General features: G+C 43.2%; 1 pseudogene; it reads left to right on the forward strand.

Annotated features, from left to right (window-relative positions):
• Positions 1–445: 445 nt before the first annotated feature.
• LOC122945891 lies at positions 446–626 on the forward strand (annotated as a pseudogene).
• Positions 627–22,356: the final 21,730 nt, after the last annotated feature.

Consider the following 22,356-nt stretch of genomic DNA (forward strand, 5'->3'; position numbering starts at 1 on the left):
TTCTTGTCCTCACTGACGTAATTGAAGGTCCCTTCCTTCACCCAGCCACATACAACACCAAGGGTCCCTGAAAGGTGACAACAAGCCCCCTGGGACGCCTGCTGTGGTTGGTCTTCCACCTCCTCAAAGACACCTTCCTCCTCTCACTCCTCTTCTTCAGACTCCTCTCTCTGTGTTGCCACAGGTCCAGCAATCGACGACGACAAGGCTGCTTCTGGTGGTGATGGTGACCACAACTCTTCCTCTTCATGCTCATCTACAGCCTGATCCAGCACTCTTCGCAGGGCACGCTCCAGAAAAAACGTATATGGGATGAGGTCAATGATGTTGCCTTGGGTTTGACTGACCCGGTTTGTCACCTCCGCAAAAGGACGCATGAGCCTACAGCCATTGTGCATGAGCGTTTAGTAACACGGCCAAAAAATACCCAGCTCCGCAGAGGCTGTCCTCTTTTTTTTTTAATTAAAAAAAATCTGTTCTTAACAGTTTAATCTCTGTTTTGTCCCCTATCAGGGGCCAGTGTATGGAATAGATTTTAGGAACCGGGAGATGGAAAAGATGCTTGGTCGGTCCTCTTCCAATTTGGGGCACTGCGTGTATGGCATGCAATGTACTGTGCCACCAGATATGAGTGGTGTGTTTAAGTAGTACTATTCCTATCAGTTTAATCCCTGTTACGTCCCCTATCAGGGGACGTGTATGAAATAGATTTTAGGAACCGAGAGATGGAAAAAGATGCTTGGTCGGTCCTCTTACTTCCAATTTGGGGCACTTCGAGTGCGCCGTGCAATGTACTATGCAATCCCAATATGAGTGGTATGTTAAGTAGTACTATTCCTATCAGTTTAATCCCTGTTACATTCCCTATCAGGGGACGTGTATGAAATAGATTTTAGACAACCGCAAAGAGTTGTCAATAGTTGACACACTCATGACATAAATTGTATTCCTCTATGCGTCAATCTTGGTGTAGTGATGACTGTGCTCGTGCGCACGTTTGGGAGATTGCAAGCAATGGGGTTTTTTCAAAGCCTATGGTCGTACTGAGGTAGTTCAGTGACAGTTAAGTGACCCAGAAAACAATGATTCTGCAGTGTGGGCCCATTGTCGGCCTAGTAGGCTTTAATGATCACCTTAGATGATCACAAAGAAAATGTATGTTTCTTCTATGCAAAATTATCCAGCCGATCGCTTTTGGTCTGTTCACAATAAAGCAACGACCTTATCATCTGGGGTGTGCCAACATTGCCATTGCCAACACACTCATAGAGGTGGTCGCTTCATTGTGATACGCAAGCCCCTTCACCACAACAAGGTAATGATCACAAAGGGGAATTGACACATGTATGTGCCTTTTTTTTGTTTTGTTTTTGTAGCCACAGCGCAGCACCAGAGGCCAGAAAAATTTTTGGAATGTGAAGTGAGAACAAAAAAAGGCGAATCGTCCATTTAGATTTTCTTTCAGTTACGCTGTTTGCCGTATGGGATAAATATTTTAATCGTACAGGCATTTTTGGATACCTTTATGCCCATGGTGTTTCTTTTTTTATTGTTTATGTATGCATTTATTATTTCTAGTGAAAGAGGGGTGATTTGAGTATATATATATAAAATATAATAAATGGCAGCACCAACCTTGGAATATATTGGAGATTGGGTGCAAGCTCCAGTGGGAATAGCGTACCAGGATAATTTAAGTTTAAAAAATAAATAAAAATAATTAAATAATTATATATATATATATATATCTCAATAAAAAACAGAGCAGCACTCCAGTAAGGTGAAAAAAAGAAAGCGGTTTATTCACCCAGTGGTGACGCGATGTTTCGGCTCCAACATGAAGCCTTTCTCAAGCTTCATGTTGGAGCCGAAACATCGCGTCACCACTGGGTGAATAAACCGCTTTCTTTTTTTCACCTTACTGGAGTGCTGCTCTGTTTTTCATTGACATATATATATATATATATATATATATATATATATATATATATATAATTATTTAATTATTTTTATTTATTTTTTAAACTTAAAAAAAAAATGTTTTAATTCACACTAGGTGACTATAACATGCAATTACTGGATTGCTTCTTGTATTCTGTAATGCATATCTGTGCAAAACAGAATACTGAATTCACTATATTCCAATGCAGTGCTGCCACCTACAGGCCTGCTTTGGAATATACTAGTAATAGGCCTGTAAGCATTGTACAGGACACCCTCCCCGATCGCTGCCAGGGGAACGTGGCCCCGGGCCAGAAAGCATGTGGCTCCCGGTTTTGGAGCTCCTCAAATGTGACCACAGCATCTGAGGGGTTAAATTCCACGATCAGCATCACCCCCCAAGCCGCTGCTGGTAGGGTTGATCCAGGTTGATTTGGCAAACATGAATGCCTCCAGTCTCATGTAGTCAAGGATGTATAATGTGTTTTCTCATATGATACATGCTTAAATTATAGCATTTGATCAATAATTTTACTTTAAAGCATTCCCTCAGCATGATCAACCTTATCAAACCAGCCTGGTAGAGTTGATCATGTTGATTAAAATGATACCCTATTTATATTTATAGGTTGCAACGTTCCTGAGATAAGAGGTTTCTTCCCTCTTGCTAGGAGTAGGCTGGTCCTACTTCCTGTAAGGAGGGGGAGTCGATTAAAGGGAGTGTGGAAATAGGAAGCACAGGCTAGAGCTCCTTAACCAGTTCTACTGTGAGACCATTACTCCAGAGAAATTACCATAATCAAGAAGCCTGCTTTCCAAAAAACTACAGAGCATAAAGTCCAGAGACCATCAATCTCACCTTTACAGACCCTGTTGAAGATGAGGGAATACAGATCAGATACCCATCACCTAGCTAACATCCTTGTACCTACTACTGCCGGATGGACCACAAGTTATATTTTGCACTTTTACCGCTGGCCTGCTTCTTCAAACCCCCTTTCCACCGCACAGAGCCCAACGAACAACAACCTGAGAGAGTACACACTATCTTTTCTGGGCCACTCCTATCTTCTTCACTGGCTCCTCAGGGGCTTGCTGCAAATGCTGGGAATGAGAAAGCGATTTCACAACCTCTTTCCAAGTGAGCTTCCCTAGCACACTCTAGGGTTTCAAACTGTGATCTGTGAGTTTGGGCCCCCCCTGCTGTGTGTTAATTTAATTTTTATTTTGTAAAACATTTCCTACTTTATTAACCCCTTAGTGAACACTAATACGCCTTTTTAGTGACGTAAACATAGGGGTTTTTAGCTAAACAGCTGGCTTTAATCAATCATTACATGTACCGAAAATGGTGCATTAAAAACTAGAACTTGTTCTGCAAAAAATAAAACCTCGTACAAATACATTGATGAAAAAACAAAAAAGTTATAGCTCTTGGAATGCGATTTAAAAAAAATGTGTGTGGTCACTAAAGGGTTAATAATTGCTTGCACCACACTATTTTCACAAATTATTCTCTCAGAATTGAATGAAGCAAAAAAAAGATCGTAGTGTCAATGCTGCCCGACCAAGGTCTTACTCGGAACTTCCTATAACCTGCACCTACAGTTGTAGCAAAGTTAACAGTCACAGTCATAACACCTTAACTAGGTGTGATAACTCACCAAATGTATGTGTCAAAGGGGTATCCTCATCTCAGACAAAGGGGGCATATCACTAAGATATGCCTCCATTGTCTGATATGTGCGGGTCCCACCTCTGGGACCAGAACCTATACCAAGAATGGAGCTCTAAGCGTGGTGGAGCTCGCACTGCGCATGCGCAACCGCCCTCAATTTTATTCTAAGGGGCCGCCGAAAATAGCTAAGCACTGGCTATTTCTGTCGGCCCCCTAGAAATGAATGGGAGTGGTGGCCGAGCAAACGCGGTGCGCTCCTATTCACTTCTATGGGGAGAGCGCTTGGTGTTTGCCGGACCCAGGGAAACCCAGGGTCCTCCAGCCACCACCTTCCCCGCTCTGTTCTCGATATAGGTGCGGGTGCTGCACCTATCAGACAATGGGGAGTGATCCTTGCAATATGCCCGCATTGTCTCAGAGGGGAATACCCCTTTAACTGTGGTGCATTTGCATAGAATTGCATAAGAGGTACAAATGCAGCAGAGTTAACAGTCACAGTAATAACGTGTTAAGTACTGTATGTAAATGCGATAACTCACCAAGTGTGTTTTTTAACCCTGCTACATCCATATGTGCAGTCTAATGTGAGGACAGCATCCAAAAGGGTAGCGTGAAGAGAGGGGTTAATCCAGAGCTGCAAACTCCCTAAGGGATGAGTGGGGTCGTGGCAGGGAATAGACGTGAAAGGGGGCAAGCCGCACTTCACTTTTTCACTGAGCTAGGAGCTTCTCTCCGGATGCTGGCTGTACATAGCTGCAGGCTATGGGTGGCACCAAGTAAGACCCTTGTTGTTCAATACTGGGACAATAAGTAGAAAAGCATTTTATCAAATAAAAACACACCACAGAGGTCAGAGACTGAGCTTCCTTGAAGAGTTAGTGAAAATGCTTTCTTATTCACAGCATTCAGTACCCATAGTCCCGAGATATAACAGGAAAAAATCAGCCCATGAGGTTCAGGAGGCAGAACAGGAAGGTAGGGCCACCAGTTACATTCCTCGGGGCAAGCAGGTGATGGATTGGAGGAGCTGGACCTCCCATAGAACTAAGTGACACTTATCGAACTTGTTGTGGAGAGTGCCCAGCTGCCTATTTAAAGAACAGCCAGGTGCTGCCAAAACCCGGACCGGCACTTAAACTCCGGTCCAGTATTTAATCTCACCTGGCTGGAAATCAGCCCAGCTGCCTATGTTGGGAGGAAAATCACTGCCTTCCCAAACAAAACCCCTTGCTATGTCACATACCCCTCCCCCTTTGTTCACTCAAACGGCACCTCGATGATCGGGAGAGGTACCAAGGGACTGCGAAAAAGGTGCTGGGGGCTAGTTGCCTGGCAGGTCGGGCAAGACTTACAGAATTATTCCACATCCCTAAACACACTGGGCCAGTAAAACCATTGTAGTATCCGTTCCTGTGTCTTCTGCATTCCCAGATGACCCCCGAGAACATGCTGGTGGGCTAACTCTAACACAAGTTTGCGATAAGCCTGGGGCACCACCAACTGTTTAATGGATTCACCTCGCAGCTGGTTTACCCGGTACAACATATCCTGATGAACCACAAAACGGGGGAACACTGACTCTGCCTCTGGTTGTTGTGGTTCACATCTACTTTTAATACATTTTCCCAGACTCGGGATAGGGTTTGGGTCCCGGTGTTGGGAGGTACCAAAATTATCCCCTGAGACATTGAGGTCTGCCAGCTCCGCTGGAGTGTCTTCCACCTCCACCTGGCACAGGTGACTCAGAGTCCCCGGGGCACCCGCTGTACACAGCTTCCTAGCATATAACGGCTGATGGAAGCCATAGTTTGTGTCCATGGGTTCCACCTGATGTGGACAGTCAGCTTGTACATGGCCAGGCTCCCAACACCGCCAGCAGACTATCGGAGCTGGGTCCACAGGGGGTACATCCCGGGCGGGTTTGGTGGGCACAAACCGTTGGGGGTGCAGAGGTAGCAGTCGCTACCGGGCCCAGGAGCCTGAGAGGGCCAAAGACCTTTGTGCCACATAAGAAGACACCAGTATTATAGAAAGATACCAGTATTATAGAAAGTGTATGCTGGTCAAGTTATAGCTCTGGCTGGACGGAAGGGGTTAGGTCAAGAATTTAGCATGGGGGAGTTGGGCGGTTGGTCTACTATTTCAATTTTTTACCGCACACAGCATGAAGGCTATGTGCTTCCCTAGCCACAAAACAGTGAGGGAAGGGGGGCCCAAGCTGAACCCTTGGACCAGGGCCCATGACCCTTTAGCTACTCCCCTGGACTACACCCTTCCAAAATAACTCCCTGTAGATTCCAGGTAGCCTCATAGCGCTCCACCAGGTCGACCATCTCAAGAGCATTACCTGGAAAGACCTGGCTGATCCATTGCTGGAGAGGGGATGGCAAAGCCCTACAGAACATATCAACCAACAGATGGTCCAGCATAGCAGTGGGGCTCAGCACGTCAGGCTGTAGCCACTTTTCAAGAGGTTAAATAAGTTATAATACTGGGGTCTCACGGGCTCAGCAGGCTTAAACCTCCACTGTTGCACCCGCTGGGCCCGGACCAACTCATTCACCCCCAGTCTTGCCAGACTCTCACCCTTGACTTTCTGGTAGTTGGCCGCTTGATCGTCCAGCAAGTCGAAATACACCCACTTGGAATTTGATGTCAGGAACGGAGCGACGACCTCAGCCCACTGATCTCAGAGTAGATTCTCCCTTGTGGCCACCTTCTCGTACACAGCCAGGTAGGTTTCGACGTCATCTGATGGTGTCATCTTGGGGATCGCCGCACGGACCGCTTTCTGGACGTCATGGACACTCTGGGACGCCCATGCTGTCTGTAAAGCCATCACGTGTTGTAACAGCAGCTGTTTGGTTTCTTGCTGGCGTTGGTTAGCCTCCACAAGAGCTTTCATTACAGCCTCCATTTTGTCACGTGAAACAGGTTTGAATTTAGCTGGTTTAATCGAGGACATCCAGCCGTACCCGAAAACAAAAATATTTCGGCATTTACACCAACCTCACTGCGAGTGCACGCATCCTCCACCAATTGTGAGGATTTGCTCTGGTAGGCAGTGTAAGAGGACGCAGTACAGAGGCAAAACAAGTTCGTAATTCAAAATGTCAGTGTTTATTCACACAAAAAGGCAAAATAAAAATGACTTATTACAGTCTTGGTGTTAATTCACACAATGAAAAGTCCATAGAACAGACACGTCACCTTGATAGCTGTTTTATCCCCGGCATTCCACAGCAGGCTTTAGGGGGCCTGTTTCCCAGCATGCAGCCCTCATGCGGCTCTCAACCTTCTAGCACAGCTCCATGCTTCAGATCCCAAAACAGAGACTCAGCTGCTGAGCCCAGCTGCCTATTTAAAGAACAGCCAGGAGGTGCCAAAACCCGGACTGGCACTTAAACTCCGGTCCGGTATTTGATCTCACCTGGCTGGAAATCAGCCCAGCCGCCTTCCCAAACAAAACCCCTTGCTATGTCACAGGGCATCTCGCTAGGATATGCCCCCATTGTCTGATAGGTGCAGGTCCCACCTCTGGGACCCGCACCTACAAGGATAACGGAGAGGGAGAGTGGTGGCTGGAGGCCACATGGGTTTCCCGGTGTCCATCCACCACCAAGCGCTGCACCCCGCTGCTTTCATACAATGGAATGGGAGCGCACTGCCCACGTGCAGCCCCTGCTCCTATTCACTTCTATGGCACAGACGGAAATAGCCGAGCCAGCACTTGACTATTTTTGGCGGCCCTATTGAAATGAATGGAGGGCGCTTGCGCAGTGTGCCCTCCATTTCCCCGCTCCGTTCTCGTTGTAGGTGTGGGTCCTAGAGGTGGGACCTGCACCTTTCAGACAATGGGGGCATATCCTAGCAATATGCCCCCATTGTATGTGATAGGAAAACCCCTTTAAAATTTAAAAACTAAGAGCTTTTTTAATTATCATTTTATTTTTGTCACGCTCGTGTTGAAAATGAATTTGAAAATGAAAGGATTTCATGGTATTTATAATTTTGGCGAGAATTCTGCACACAAGTTAAAAATGAAATGGCAAACAGGTATTTTCATTAGCAAATTTTGTTAATTTTGGCTCCTTTTACTTCCCATAAGAATGCATGATTTTGATAATGTGCTGTGGCTTAAATGTATGCAGTCATTGGCGGCAGTGGAGCCAACGCAAAGGTAATGAGTACTGTGTGAGGAGAATACTTACATTTTCATCCTGCCTGCAGCTGTGCTATGTGTGAAGCCACCGGTGACTTCCAACCTCCTAGAAGTGGAGATGCCAGTGGCTTCAGACACAATGGAGGAGTGCAGCTGCTGGCAGGATGGAAAGTTAAGTATTCTCTCCATACAGCACTCACTCCCCACTCTTTATGTTTTTATTTTTTATTTTTTCAATTTCTCCCCATTTCCCCATTTACAATTTTTTTTCAGCTTCCCACTACATTGTATGGAATATTAATTGGTGCCATCAGAAAGTATAACTTGCCCTGCAGCAAACAAGCCCTCATATGTGAATGAAAAAATAAAAATGTTCTGGCAGGGAGAAAAAAAAAACTAAAATGTAAAAAAGAGAAAACAGAAAATGGATAGGTAAGCAAAAAGAACAGATACATCATAAAAAAATCAAGTGGCACAAAATCTGCACAGACTTTGGTCGTGCAGCACATGTTGCTGTGTAGCCCCAGCTATACCGATAAAATCATGAGGCCATAATACAACAAAATCCATATTACCACTTTAATAAATATTATCCTTATTACTTATCACCCGAATACCCACCCGCCACCCCATGGAAAAAAGGAGAGAGAGAGGAACTGAGACAAAAAAAAAAATATATATTTTCCTCGACCTAATATGGCCATTTATTCCATATCTCATCAAGTCCTTCAGAATTTTTAGTACAGCACTCAGAAACCCGTTGAGTTTTAATGAGATTAACCACTGCTTCACGCCACTGTCCCACTGTGGGCGGGTCTTCCTTTATCCATTTCCTAAGTATAAGGAGTCAATATACAAACTACTGCATCTTCAAGCACCTGAACATCCAGGAATACAAATACAATCACTGCTATCTCCTTCCAATATCTAAAAAGTCTGGGACATCTCCAAAAACCGTGTATTAGATCTGCGTTCCCTCCCCTACATTTTGGGCAATTATCTGAAGTTCTCACACCCATTTTCTTTAGCATCTTAGGAGATCGATGTAATCTATGTACTATAAAAAACTGTGATATTTTATGTGAACCCCTATCCGACACCATAGCATAACTTCTAAGGGCATCTTTCAATTTCTCTTCCGAAAAGAAAAGCTGAAGTTCTTTTTCCCATTTTTTTTTTAGCAAGTATTGTAATCCGTTCTTTCTTTCCTTCCATCAATATCCCGTATCTTTTTTTTGTTATACCTCTTTTTTCTCCTCCGTTAGTAAATTTATATATTCCGTCTGATTGTTTCTTTCTATATTTATCTACCTTTACCACTGTCCTCAAAGCGTTCCTGAGCTGGAGGTATTTGTAAATATCCTTTTGGGGATCCCAAACTCCCTAGCAAGTGTATTAAAGTCCTTCAATTTATCTTCTTCAAATACTTGGGCTAGATATTTTATCCCCTTTTTTTCCCAATCAATATAACTCCTAATCGTTTGCAGTTCCTTTAAATTAAAATTTTTCCAAATAGGTGTATATTGCAAAAAAACTTTAATCCCCAATAGTTTTTTAATCTGCCCCCATGTGTGATCCATTGAATTCATTATTCTATTTCCTGTAGTATTTTTCCCTAGTGTACCAGATTCCAATATCTCTAAGTGATTGAATTCCCCTCTCCAACCCATTTTATTTAATTCCTGTCTTCCCACTAAACCGTTCAAACTCTCTCTTATCTGACTATATTGTGTTATCAAATAATGCAAAAAACAGTTAGGAACCGCCAAACCACCCTCTCTTACTGGGAGCTGAAGCACTTCTTATTTTATCCTAGGGATAGCACCTTTCCAAATAAATTCCCCCATTAGGCGATACAATAATCTAAATATCTTCTGCGGCAGTCTTTTTTGGGGCATTTTGTAAAACATAAAGTAACTTTGGGAATAAAATCATTTTTATTAGATTTACTCGACCTTGAATAGAGAGTGGTAATCTTTTCCAAATATGTATTTTAGTTCTAAGGTCTTTTATTACGGGAAGTACGTTTAGTTTTTCATAATCTTCTATATTGCCGGAGATTTGTATGCCTAAATATTTGAAGCTCTCGTGTTTCTCAAGTACATGCACCCTTGAGTCCCTCCCTAATTGCCCATCTTCCAATAACATCATATGGGATTTCCCCCAATTAATGTTTAATCCAGAAAAAGAACCAAACTTATCTATTTCATCTAATACTCTACTAAACTGATCTCCTGTGTTGTGCATAAATAATAAAATATCATCGGCATAAATTAATAGTTTTTCATCTCCTTCCGCATATTGAAAACCTTTAAACTCCCTATCATTTCTTATTATACTTGCGAGGGGCTCAATTGCTATAGCAAATAGTAATGGGGAGAGAGGGCATCCCTGCCTAGTGCCCCGATAAAGGGCAAGAGGCAGGGACAAGCTCCCGTCCACCATCACTCTGGCCCTTGGATTAGAATATATAAGCTGAATCCATCTTATAAACCCCTCCCCTATACCGACCCTTTTTAAAACTGCCCATAAATACTCCCATTCAATACAATCAAATGCCTTTTGAGCATCCAATGAAAGTATAGCTTTCTCACTTGTTTCTATTCTATTAGCCTCGATATTAAGTTGCAATCTTCTAATATTTGAATATATAGTTCTACCAGGTATAAAACCAGTCTGGTCTTCATGGATTATACCTTTAATCACTTTAGAGAGCCTCCCTGACAAAACCTTTGCCAAGATTTTAACATCCGTGTTTAACAAGGATATTGGTCTATATGATCCAGGATCTAATTGTTCTTTACCCTTTTTTGGAATTAATGTAATAATTGCCTCTTTCATGGAGTCTGGTAAGTCCCCTATCTTTTGTGCCTCATTCAATGTTATTTTTTATTAAGGTGTTAAAACCTGGGCAAAGGCCTTATATATTTCAAAGGGGAGGCCGTCACACCCTGGTGTTTTTGCGGGGTTTACCTTACCCAGAACCTCATTAATTTCTGCGGTTGATATTTCTCTATCCAAATATTCCTTTTGAGCCTGGGATGTCTTTCTCCAGACGATCTGGTCTAAATATGAATCCAACTCTGTTCTTGAGTATCGTACCCTAGTTTTGTAGAGTTCCTGGAAATACTCAATGAAAACCTTTTTGACTCCTTCCGGTGAACTAATTATTTTATCCCTCTTATCTCTAATTCCCTCTATCCAAGATTTGCTTCTTTGATTTTTTACAATGCTTGCCAACATTTTTCCAACTTTTTCTCCCTCTGAAGCCAGCCGAAACCCTTGGAAGAACAATTCTTTCCTACTTTTCTCTAGCTGATGTATTTTTAGCTTTTCCTGTTCCTCCTCCCATTCCTTCCTATTGTAATCAGTAGGATTCATCATACATGCTATTCTTGCTTCTTCTAATTTCTTTTCCAATAGATCACCTCTTTCCTTACTACTTTTTTTTCCAGTAATTCACCTTTTTAAACAAAAGTCGCTTTGGCGGTGTCCCAGACTATCAATCTGTTAGCAGAATTGTTATTCTCCTGGAATTTTTTTTTTTAGTTCATCCATTATACTCTCTGTATCTGAAATCAATGACAGCCAATGAGCGTTGAACTTGAACAATGGGAGATTGTTCTTTCTATTCGAATCCAGTTCCATTACCACTGCACTACTGATCCGATAGGATAATGGGTGAATACTTTATCTTAATCCTATTTTGAGACATTAGATTCTTATTTCCCAAGACCATATCTATTCTTGACCAGGTTTGATGAGTTTTAGAATAGCAAGAATACATGGTTTCTTCCTGGTTCTGATAGCGCCACACATCTATCCAGTTGAATTCCGAGGCCAATTTAAACAAATCTACATTTTGTGTTCTTCCCCCTCTGCTAGAGAACCTATCCTTGAGTGGGTCCATTACAGTGTTATAGTCACCTATCACTACCATTATACATTCTTGTCTATTCAACATAAATCTATGAAATTCATACAGAACATCTGGCTTATATGGTGGTGGAATATATATATTTGCGATTACTATTTTAACCCCTTCTATATTACATTGCAAAAAGAGGTACCTACCACAGTCGTCAGCCTCGTATGCGACACACTCAAATTTAATCCTATGATGTATCAGAATTGAAACCCCTCTTGAATAAGTAGTATGTACCGAATGGTACCCTTCCACTATCCATCTCTTCTCTAACCACCTTAGAGATTCTTTGTTTAGGGCCTGCCTCCCTTAATCTCTTTTTAACACTTCTAAACTCTTTTCTACTGGCGTTAGTATCAGCTGAATAATCCGGGAAGAGTTATCTTTTCACCGTGTATCTGATATTTTTCGGAAGTTCGAACACCCGACAATATTGTATCACGGTCCTTAGCCAGTAAGCATTTAATCAACATGTGTCTGGGGTATCCCCCTGGTGGCCCTTTTTTTGTGGGAACCCTGTGTGCTCTCCCAATAGCGAACAAAGGGGAAAGGGTGCCCTCTCTACAATTCTCCCTTATCCATCTCTCCATAAATTCGGTACAATTATCTCCTTCTGCCCGTTCTGGGATCCCTACACATCTTATATTCATTCTTCTTGCTCTATCTTCTTGATTTATTAGTTTTTGTTCCATCTTGCTGTTCATCTCTTCTAGGGATACAACCTGCTTCTCTAAGTTCTGAGCAGAGAGCTCCAGAGCGGGGATCCTTTTTTCCATCTCGTGCAATCTCTGCCTTATTTTCTCCATCTCATCCCTTATTACAATGACATCAGTTTGCACTGCCCCGATCTGTTTGGAACCAGAAATTTACTTAGTCGCTGTTGTTTCGGCCCGGTCTCTAGTCCTGTTGCTGACCTCCTACCACTAGAACTGGTAGGGGCACGTTGTTCCTCCTTTTTCTTGGGGTCATCTTTTTGAACTTACTGTTATCTCTTTCCTTCCAATTTCCAACCTCCCTTTCCTATACTCCTTCCTCCCCTTCCCGCTTACTCCCTATCTCCTCCACTTCTCCCTCTCTATCCCTCCCTCCTGTCTCCCCCTCACTTATCCAAACCCAATCACCACCCCTCCTGACCGTTACTCATAAATATAAATGTAGGGTAAAATCTACAACATAGAACAACCTAAGTATGAGTATCCACCAAATTCAACACCCCCATATAACACAGCCAGAAGGTGTAGGCCATTCAACAAAAAGGACATCAATACCAGAAGGGGGAGGAAGGGGGGAAAAGGGGAAATAAAAAGAAGAAAAATGAAAAAAAAAAGAAGAAAAGAAAATCCTTTCGACTATAACCATTATCAAGTGTCCAGAAATGTTTCAAACGTTAATTCCCAAGCAGCAATGTCCAACAGTCCGAACCAGCGTTAATCCTGATGGAGGAAGGGGGAAAGGTCACAACTTCAACCAACCCTGCACAAGCCTTATGGCTTTAATAGGAGGGTTAGCTTACTTCCGAACAAGTTAATACCTGGTTAGTCCGGGAGAGTTTAGGGGTGTCATGGAGGATTAGTCTTGTTAATAGTAGTGTGGAAAGTGAGAAAGGTTTTTCCTTTTTTTTTTTCTCCGAGGGTTAGATTTAAAAGGTCCAGGTCCGAATTACGACAGGGATATACACATAAATACCGCGATCGCTATACTCCGTAGTCCACGACCGTCTAGTTGTTTTCTCTCACCCCCTTTTTATTTTTTTCCTTCTTTCTTACCCTCTGTTAACGTATTATTTTCTTCCTCCCGCCGAGGACGTTCAGGAAAAACGCTCGATTCCCACCTGTACGTGCTTTATTAATACCGCGCAGATTTGACTTTCCACAATACTGCCCCTTTAATCCTTTTATCCTTCCTTTCTCTTTCCTCTTCCTTCCACCCTCTCTCCTCTCCCCTCCTCCCCCTTGCTCACAATTCCTCCACTTCTTCTTTATCCCCTCTTTTGATATTTATAAATTTGTTATAAAAAAGGGGGGCATCTCCAGAGAGGTATACTCCAGATTCGGGGAACACTCGTCTCAGCTACACCCCCGAGAGGACCGCACAGCACAGTTAGAACCATCCAAGCCCTCCAAAAAAAAACTTCCAGAGAGGGGGGGGCGGACGACCAACGGTCTCATCTGCTCCTCCGAACAAGCGACTCACCACCTTAGGCATGACCACATAGATATACAGCCGATCCGCAGCAGATCCCTGGAACCTATCCGACAAGCAAGCAAGAGTAAGCAACGGGTCATCCAGCTCAGCCGCTGTTCTGACCTCTCCAGCAGCGCAGGACCCAGCATCACAGGAGCCGACCAGACGAAGCAGGCAGAGATCGTCCACACACAGGTTGGAAGGGAGACCGGACCAGCCGGGCGGCGTCTAGAACTTCATCGGCGTCCCCCGGCAGGCTCCTCGTACCAGAGTAGGCGAATAGGCCATGGAACCAACAAGCGGCAATGTAGAGGGGGGGTGGCGGAGCCTAGCGTCTTTCGTCAGACCCTCCCATGCCTGTCCCGATTTTGTTGTATTACGGTATTGATGTGATGAATGTGTACAGTACAGACCAAAAGTTTGGACACACCATCTCATTTAAAGATTTTTCTTTATTTTCATGACTATGAAAATTGTAGATTCACACTGAAGGGATCAAAATTATGAATTAACACATGTGGAATTATATACATAACAAAAAAATGCGAAACAACTGAAAATATGTCATATTCTTGGTTCTTCAAAGTAGCCACCTTTTGCTTTGATTACTGCTTTGCACGCTCTTGGCATTCTTTTGATGAGCTTCAAGAGGTAGTCACCTGAAATGGTTTTCACTTCACAGGTGTGCCCTGTCAGGTTAAATAAGTGGGATTTCTTGCCTTATAAATGGGGTTGGGACCATCAGTTGCGTTGTGGAGAAGTCAGGTGGATACACAGCTGATAGTCCTACTGAATAGACTGTTAGAATTTGTATTATGGCAAGAAATAAGCAGCTAAGTAAAGAAAAACGAGTGGCCATCATTACTTTAAGAAATGAAGGTCAGTCAGTCTGAAAAATTGGGAAACTTTGAAAGTGTCCCCAAGTGCAGTCACAAAAACCATCAAGCGCTACAAAGAAACTGGCTCACATGCGGACCGCCCCAGGAAAGGAAGACCAAGAGTCACCTCTGCTGCGGAGGATAAGTTCATCCGAGTCACCAGCCTCAGAAATCGCAGGTTAAGCCTCAGATTAGAGACCAGGTCAATGCCACACAGAGTACTAGCAGCAGACACATCTCTAGAACAACTGTTAAGAGGAGACTGTGTGAATCAGGCCTTCATGGTAGAATATCTGCTAGGAAACCACTGCTAAGGACAGGCAACAAGCAGAAGAGACTTGTTTGGGCTAAAGAACACAAGGAATGGACATTAGACCAGTGGAAATCTGTGCTTTGGTCTGATGAGTCCAAATTTGAGATCTTTGGTTCCAACCATCGTGTCTTTGTGCGACGCAGAAAAGGTGAACGGATGGACTCTACATGCCTGGTTCCCAACGTGAAGCATGGAGGAGGAGGTGTGATGGTGTGGGGGTGCTTTGCTGGTGACACTGTTGGGGATTTATTCAAAATTGAAGGCATACTGAACCAGCATGGCTACCTCAGCATCTTGCAGCGTTATGCTATTCCATCCGGTTTGCGTTTAGTTGGACAATCATTTATTTTTCAACAGGACAATGACCCCAAACACATTTCCAGGCTGTGTAAGGGCTATTTGACCATGAAGGAGAACGATGGGGTGCTGCGCCAGATAACCTGGCCTCCACAGTCACCGGACCTGAACCCAATCGAGATGGTTTGGGGTGAGCTGGACCGCAGAGTGAAGGCAAAAGGGCCAACAAGTGCTAAGCATCTCTGGGAACTCCTTCCAGACTGTTGGAAGACCATTTCAGGTGACTACCTCTTCGTTTAGTTGGGCCATCATTTATTTTTCAACAGGACAATGACCCCAAACACACCTCCAGGCTGTGTAAGGGCTATTTGACCATGAAGAAGAGTGATGGGGTGCTGGGCTAGATGACCTGGCCTCCACAGTCACCGGACCTGAACCCAATCGAGATGGTTTGGGGTGAGCTGGACCGCAGAGTGAAGGCAAAAGGGCCAACAAGTGCTAAGCATCTCTGGGAACTCCTTCAAGACTGTTGGAAGACTATTTCAGGTGACTACCTCTTGAAGCTCATTAAGAGAATGCCAAGAGTGGGCAAAGCAGTAATCAAAGCAAAATGTGGCTACTTTGAAGAACCTAGAATATGACATATTTTTTATTGTTTTACACTTTTTTGTTATGTATATAATTCCACATGTGTTAATTCATAGTTTTGATGCCTTCAGTGTGAATCTACAGTTTTCATAGTCATGAAAATAAAGAAAATTCTTTGAATGAGAAGGTGTGTCCAAACATTTGGTCTGTACTGTATATTCTTTTCTTTTTGAAAACGTAAAGTTCAAAAAAAATAATCATGAGGCCAATTCCCAAGCTACTTAAAAACTGTGCCCTTCATATATGGACCTGGTGGTGGCTGCATGCAGCCTTCACAACATAGTTTCACATTGCTTTCTTTTGTTGATTGGATTCTCTATCAGTGATCAGGGTGACACAGGAGACAATAACACATTGTGTTCAAGACTTCAAATATACTTTATTATACCCCACAAGATTATAAAAGTGATAATCCCTATAATAAAACTCTGCCATTTCAGCATATTGTCACGAAAAGAAAACAACCATTAACCACCAAGGCAGGGGCATAGCTATGGTTGGTGGAGGGGTGTACATAAGGGTAATCTATGGGTACTGGTTATCAGGGGGCCCTATTGTGCTACTCTGTCTTGCCCAGGGGGTTTGGGTACAGGATTATGGTAGGGTGGTAACTGAATATTTTCACCAGGGGAAGACAATACCTTTTAAGCATCTGCCACTATGTATCCAAAAGTGAGGAAAACGAAAGACAAATTTCCATATCCCAACTTGCTGACTTTTATAATAATGACTTGGGGTATAGGGAGGTGAAGACTGATCATACCTGAATTTTCAAATTACTTTAATCTGGGATTGTAGTAGACGTCAGCCACCAGTTCTCAGAACATGTAGCTGAGATATGCTGCACGTAGGCACACTTTCATTTTACGGTTTTACAACAGGGATTCTATGTCAATTACTAAAGCAAACATAGTACAAGTAATGAAAAGGTGTCATTTCAGGATTGTTTTGGACAAATCACCTAAAACGGCGCATACCGCCATTTTAGTGCACATATTGGTGGGGGGAAAAAGCACTAGGGAGGAAGAAGAAGGGGGTCTCGCACGACCCTGAGAGGAAGAGGGAGGGCTATCTCTGATTGGCTACACAGTCTGGATAAGCCAATCAGTGCTGCAGCAGGCAGGGAGGTGCACTAGAAGAAGGAACAGAATGTCATTCTGGGCTGGGCTGTGAATGAGGGTGGTTGAGTCTGCCAGATCTTAGGGAGTCAGAGACAGTCAGAAATCAATCAAGCTTGTATTCTACTGCCAGGGACAGTGAAGGGAAAGGCTAGCATTACAAAGAAGGAGAATTGTGCGTGTAGAATAGGGGCAAGCAGGGAAGCTGTCAGCCAGGAGTGAGGAGCTGAGGCTGTCTGTGCCTCCTTTTTTTGGGGTGGGGTGTGAATAAGTGAAAGCCAGGGGCGTAGCTATAGGGAGTGCAGAGGTAGCAGTCGCTACTGGGCCCAGGAGCCTGAGGGGACCAAAGACCCTTGTGCCCCAAGAAGACACTGGTATTATAGAAAGTCTATGCAAGTTACACCTCTGGCTGGACAGAAGGGGTTAGGTTAAGAATTTGGTATGGAGGAGAGGGGGTGCAGTTTCAATTTTTGCCTCATGCAGCACGAAGGTTTGAGGGAAGGGGGGCCCAAGCTGAACTCTTGCACCAGGGCCCATGGGCCTCTGTTTTAGGTCATCTCACATATTAAATTATTAATATTATTTTTTGTATGCATAAGTGATTGAGAATGAAATATTAGAGTTAACTCTGTTTATTAACTACTCACAGTTCAGTTTCAATTGTTTTGGGGTTGTTGAATTGTATTAAACAAGCATATAGGTGATCAGTATACCAATACAGACCGTAGGGTAACAATTAAGGCGAATTTTCACACTCGCTTTTGGTGCGGACCCATCATGGATTTGCACGAACGCTTCCGTTCAGATAATACAACCGCATGCATCCGTTCAGAACGGATCCGTTTGTATCATCTGTAACATAGCCAAAACAGATCCTGGTCTTGAACACCATTGAAAGTCAATAGAGGACGGATCTGTTTTCTATTGTGCCATATTGTGTCAGTGAAAACATCGTCAGACGGACACCTCCCGAGCGGAATGAAGGCGGAACAGAGGCAAACTGATCCTTATCTATTCAGAATGCAATAGGGCAAAACTGATCTGTTTTGGACCGCTTGTGAGAGCCCTGAAACGGATCTCACAAACGGAAACCAAAACGCCAGTCTGAAAGTAGCCTTACCTGTAAGTGTTAATGCAATATTAAGGGTCAGGGCTCAATTGTTCCTTTCCGTATATACAGTTTCCACATGGTTGGAATTAAAAAATTTTGTGGGTTGAATTTAATGAAACCAGCATATAGGTGACCAGTACACCAATACACAAGCTAGGGCAACAATTTACCTGTGAGTGTGAATGTGAAATTGAGCGTCAGGCCTGCTCCTTATTCATCCTTTTATGCTCATTTATTTCTCCACATGGTTGGAATTGGAGACAATTGCTCACTTTAATTAAACCATTATGTAAATGATCAGTACACCAATACACAGAGTAGCACGCAAAAGTATCTGTGAGTGATAATGTATTTAGACCTAAATCTGTTTGCTTTTGTTTCTGTCTTCACATGTTTCCAATCAATATTTTTTTTTATTTTTCATTTTTTATTGGGGTTGTTGATTATGTTCAAACCAGCATAAATATGTAATCCCTGCAGAGAAAGCAGCGAGTCTAGTGAATGCTGCTGCTGCTGCCAATTTCAATCAGGTACTCACAGCAGTAGACATTAGTGCTGTTTCTTCTGAGGCATAGTGGACTGCAAATCTCTTAAGCACTTGCTCCTACCTGCAGCCAATAGCAGGGACCAGGGGGAAAGGCTAAGGAAGGAAAAGGAACAGCAGACATTTCACACCTGTGTTCGGTGCGGATCTGTCTTGTATCTGCACAGACGGATCCGCACCGATAATGCAAATACTTGTATCCATTCAGAATGGATCTGTTTGCATTATTCTTTCAAAATAAAGTCTAAGTCAAAACGGATCCGTCCTGACTTACATTGAATGTCAATGGGGGACAGATCCTTTTTCAATTGCACCATATTGTGTCTGTGAAATCCGTTTGGCTCCCCAAACATTGGATCTGAGTTTTTACGATCTCAGTGAGATCGTGAAAACTCAGATCTGATGGTATATTCTAACCCCCAGGCGTTCCCATGGTGACGGGGACGCTTGTTGGGAGGAGTATGCCGAAGTGGAACAACTGTACAGATTGAAAAAAAAAAAAGATGAATATTCCAAAAAAACTAATATATTCGATATAGTGCTATATATTCGTTTTTTAGAATATTCGTCATTTTTTATATCTAAAGTCATGATTCCTTCCTGCTTAAGTTGCTTGTGGGCCACAAGCAAGAAGCAGGGAGGAATAATGTGTTCAGATGGGAAAAAAATAACGAATATTCGCTATAATGAATATTAGCACTATATTCAAAATATTTGCGAATTCTCAAAGTTGCGATATTCGAGATAAAAATTCGCTATTCGAATATTCGCACTCGACACTAGTCCTTATTACTGTTACTGCCGTTGGACCCCATCCCCACTCTGTTATGGGGCCACTATTGTCCCTGTTACTGCCACTTCTGTTGGAACCCATCCCCACTCTGTTATGGGGCCTCTGTTGTTCCTGTTTGTCTGTGTTGATATCACTGTTTGATTCTTATTATCTGTCAGAAGAACATGAAAAAAAAAATGATCCTGTATTTTAAACATCTGTAAGGCCTCTTTCACATAGTCAGTATTTGTAAGCCAAAAGCAGGAGTGGGTCCAAAACACAGAAGAGATGCAAATATTTCCATTACGTTTTATCTCTGTTTTGGACTCACTCCTGTTTTTGGCTTACAAAAACTGATCAAATACTAATACAAAATACTGCAAACACAGGCCATGTGAAAGAGGCCAATAAAGTCAATTTTAGCTCTGTTTTAGACCCACTCCTGGTTTTGCCTTACAATTATTGATCAAATACTAAAAGCCTGAAAGTGGCTTTATAGATGCTCAAAATACAGGCTTGTTTTTTTTGTATTTTTTTCTGTACTTCTGACTAATAAGAAGAATGGAAAAATAAACAGTGTTGTGAACAGTCTTACTGCCACTGCAGCTGCCCCCCTTCCCACTCTTTCATGGGGCCACTATTGTCACTGTTACTGCCACTGCTGTTGGCCCCCATCCTTACTGAGTTATGGGGCCACTATTGTCACTGGTAGTGCCACTGCTGCTGCCACACTCTCCACTCTGTCATGGGGCCACTATTGTCCCCAGGGGCGTCGTTAGGTCAAAACATTCGGGGCTGGAGCCCGAATGTTTTGTCCAGTGCCCTGAATGTTTATGCAGGTGGTGGGCATAGGCGTTGAGGTTGTGCCACGCTATACTCGCCTCTTCCTTCCTGGTCCTCGGCGTTTTACTGTGAAGGCTGTGTGCAGAATATTCAATAGGATTACCAAGTGGGGGCAGTAAAGAGCGGCAGCATCCGGAGCACGGTAAGTGTTGTTTTTTTTTGGGGGGGGGGCTGATGGAGGCACTAGGGGCTGAAGAGGGGCACTGAGGGCTGGAAGAGGCTGCTTGGGGGCTGAAGAAAGGCTGCTGGGGGGCTGATATGAGGCACTGGGGGCTGATATGAGGCACTGGCGGCTGATAGGAGGCACTGGGGGCTGATATGAGGCACTGGCGGCTGATATGAGGCACTGGCGGCTGATATGAGGCACTGGGGGCTGATATGAGGCACTGGGAAGCCGAAGAGGGGCACTGGGGAGCCGAAGAGGGGCACTGGGGGTCTTATCTGAGGTCTGATTGGGGGTCAATCACATTAGGGTCTGATCTGAGGTCTTATTGGGGTTTTATTAACATTGGGTGTCTGATTGGTGGTCTGACCTCAGGTGTAATACATTTTTAATTTTTTTTTATTGTCCCCCTCTAAAACCTAGGAGCATTTTATGGACTGGAGCGTCTTATAGGGTGAAAAATACGGGTAAGTTTAAAAATGATTTCTTCTCCCTTCATTATTTTGATAATTCACGTGGGCTCGTGCCCCGAATGTCTTCAGAACCTAGCAATGCCCCTGATTGTCCCTAGTACTGCATTATCCCACTCTGTGTCAGTAGTGGGGCCCTGTGTACGTTTGGGTATTTGCAGTATTCCATGCTATAATGTATATTGTGTATATTCATGTAATTCCCTCTAACAGGTTGTTTACATCTTTCACATCATTATTTCTAATCATACCATACATTTTATTATAATCACTGTAATACACATGATTGGGCACAGGGTTAAAAACAATATTAAAAAACATTAGGGCTGGTGGTGCATGATTGGTGGACTGAAAAGATAATAAAGTGCAAGTGCAAATGTGCGGTCAGCAACAAGAATAAATAAAGAGGTAGATAAATAGATACTGGCACCAACAGCAACCGACTACAAAATTGATAGACCAAAAAGGATTCGTACATCAAATAAAACCTATAAAAAGGGGTGCTTTTCCCAACGTTAGTGTTTAAAGTGTGAGCTATGGTCCTGAAGAATGGGTGTGTTTTAGGCCCCGGGCACGACCTGAACTGTACAGCTGGGTGAAACAAAGCTTAGCAAGTGGGGGCTGGTCCTTCATTGTAGAAGCTGGGTAATAGGCAGGAATCTTCCCACAGATATTGGGATGTTGAGTGAAAACCCCTCAGAATTAGTGTTGAGTGCGAATATTCGAATCCCGAATTTTAATCGTGAATATCGCCAGAATTTTTGAATATTTAGAATATAGTGCTATATATTCGTTAATAGTGTTGATTGCGAATATTGCAAATTTATCGCAAATTTATAGCAAATATCAGCACTTAGCAACATCCCTAGCAACCAATAGGAAAGTTGCCTACGCCTTAGTGTTGATCGCAAATATTCTAATTGCGAATTTTTATCAAGAATATATTACATTATCAAGAATATATTACATTTTCGCAATCAAGTAAATAATGACTGGAAATCACAAATTCTCAAATTTGCAAAATTATGGCGAATATTTGGGCAAAAATTGGCGAAATATTGCGAATTCGAATATTGCCTATGCCACTCATTACTACTCAGAGTTACAAGGGGCACTAAAAATGCTCTGTGCCAGGAGAAAGTATAGCCACAATGCCATTTGTTTATATGGCATCCTTTATGGCTGAAAACCAGTTGTCAATTAAGGCTACTTTCACACTAGGGTTTTTACTGGATCCGGCAGGGTTCAGCAAAAACGCTTCCGTTACTGATAACACAGCCATCTGCATCCGTTATGAACAGATCCGGTT

Source organism: Bufo gargarizans, chromosome 8 (assembly GCF_014858855.1).
Source record: "Bufo gargarizans isolate SCDJY-AF-19 chromosome 8, ASM1485885v1, whole genome shotgun sequence".
In the NCBI taxonomy this organism is placed as follows: Eukaryota; Metazoa; Chordata; class Amphibia; order Anura; family Bufonidae; genus Bufo; species Bufo gargarizans.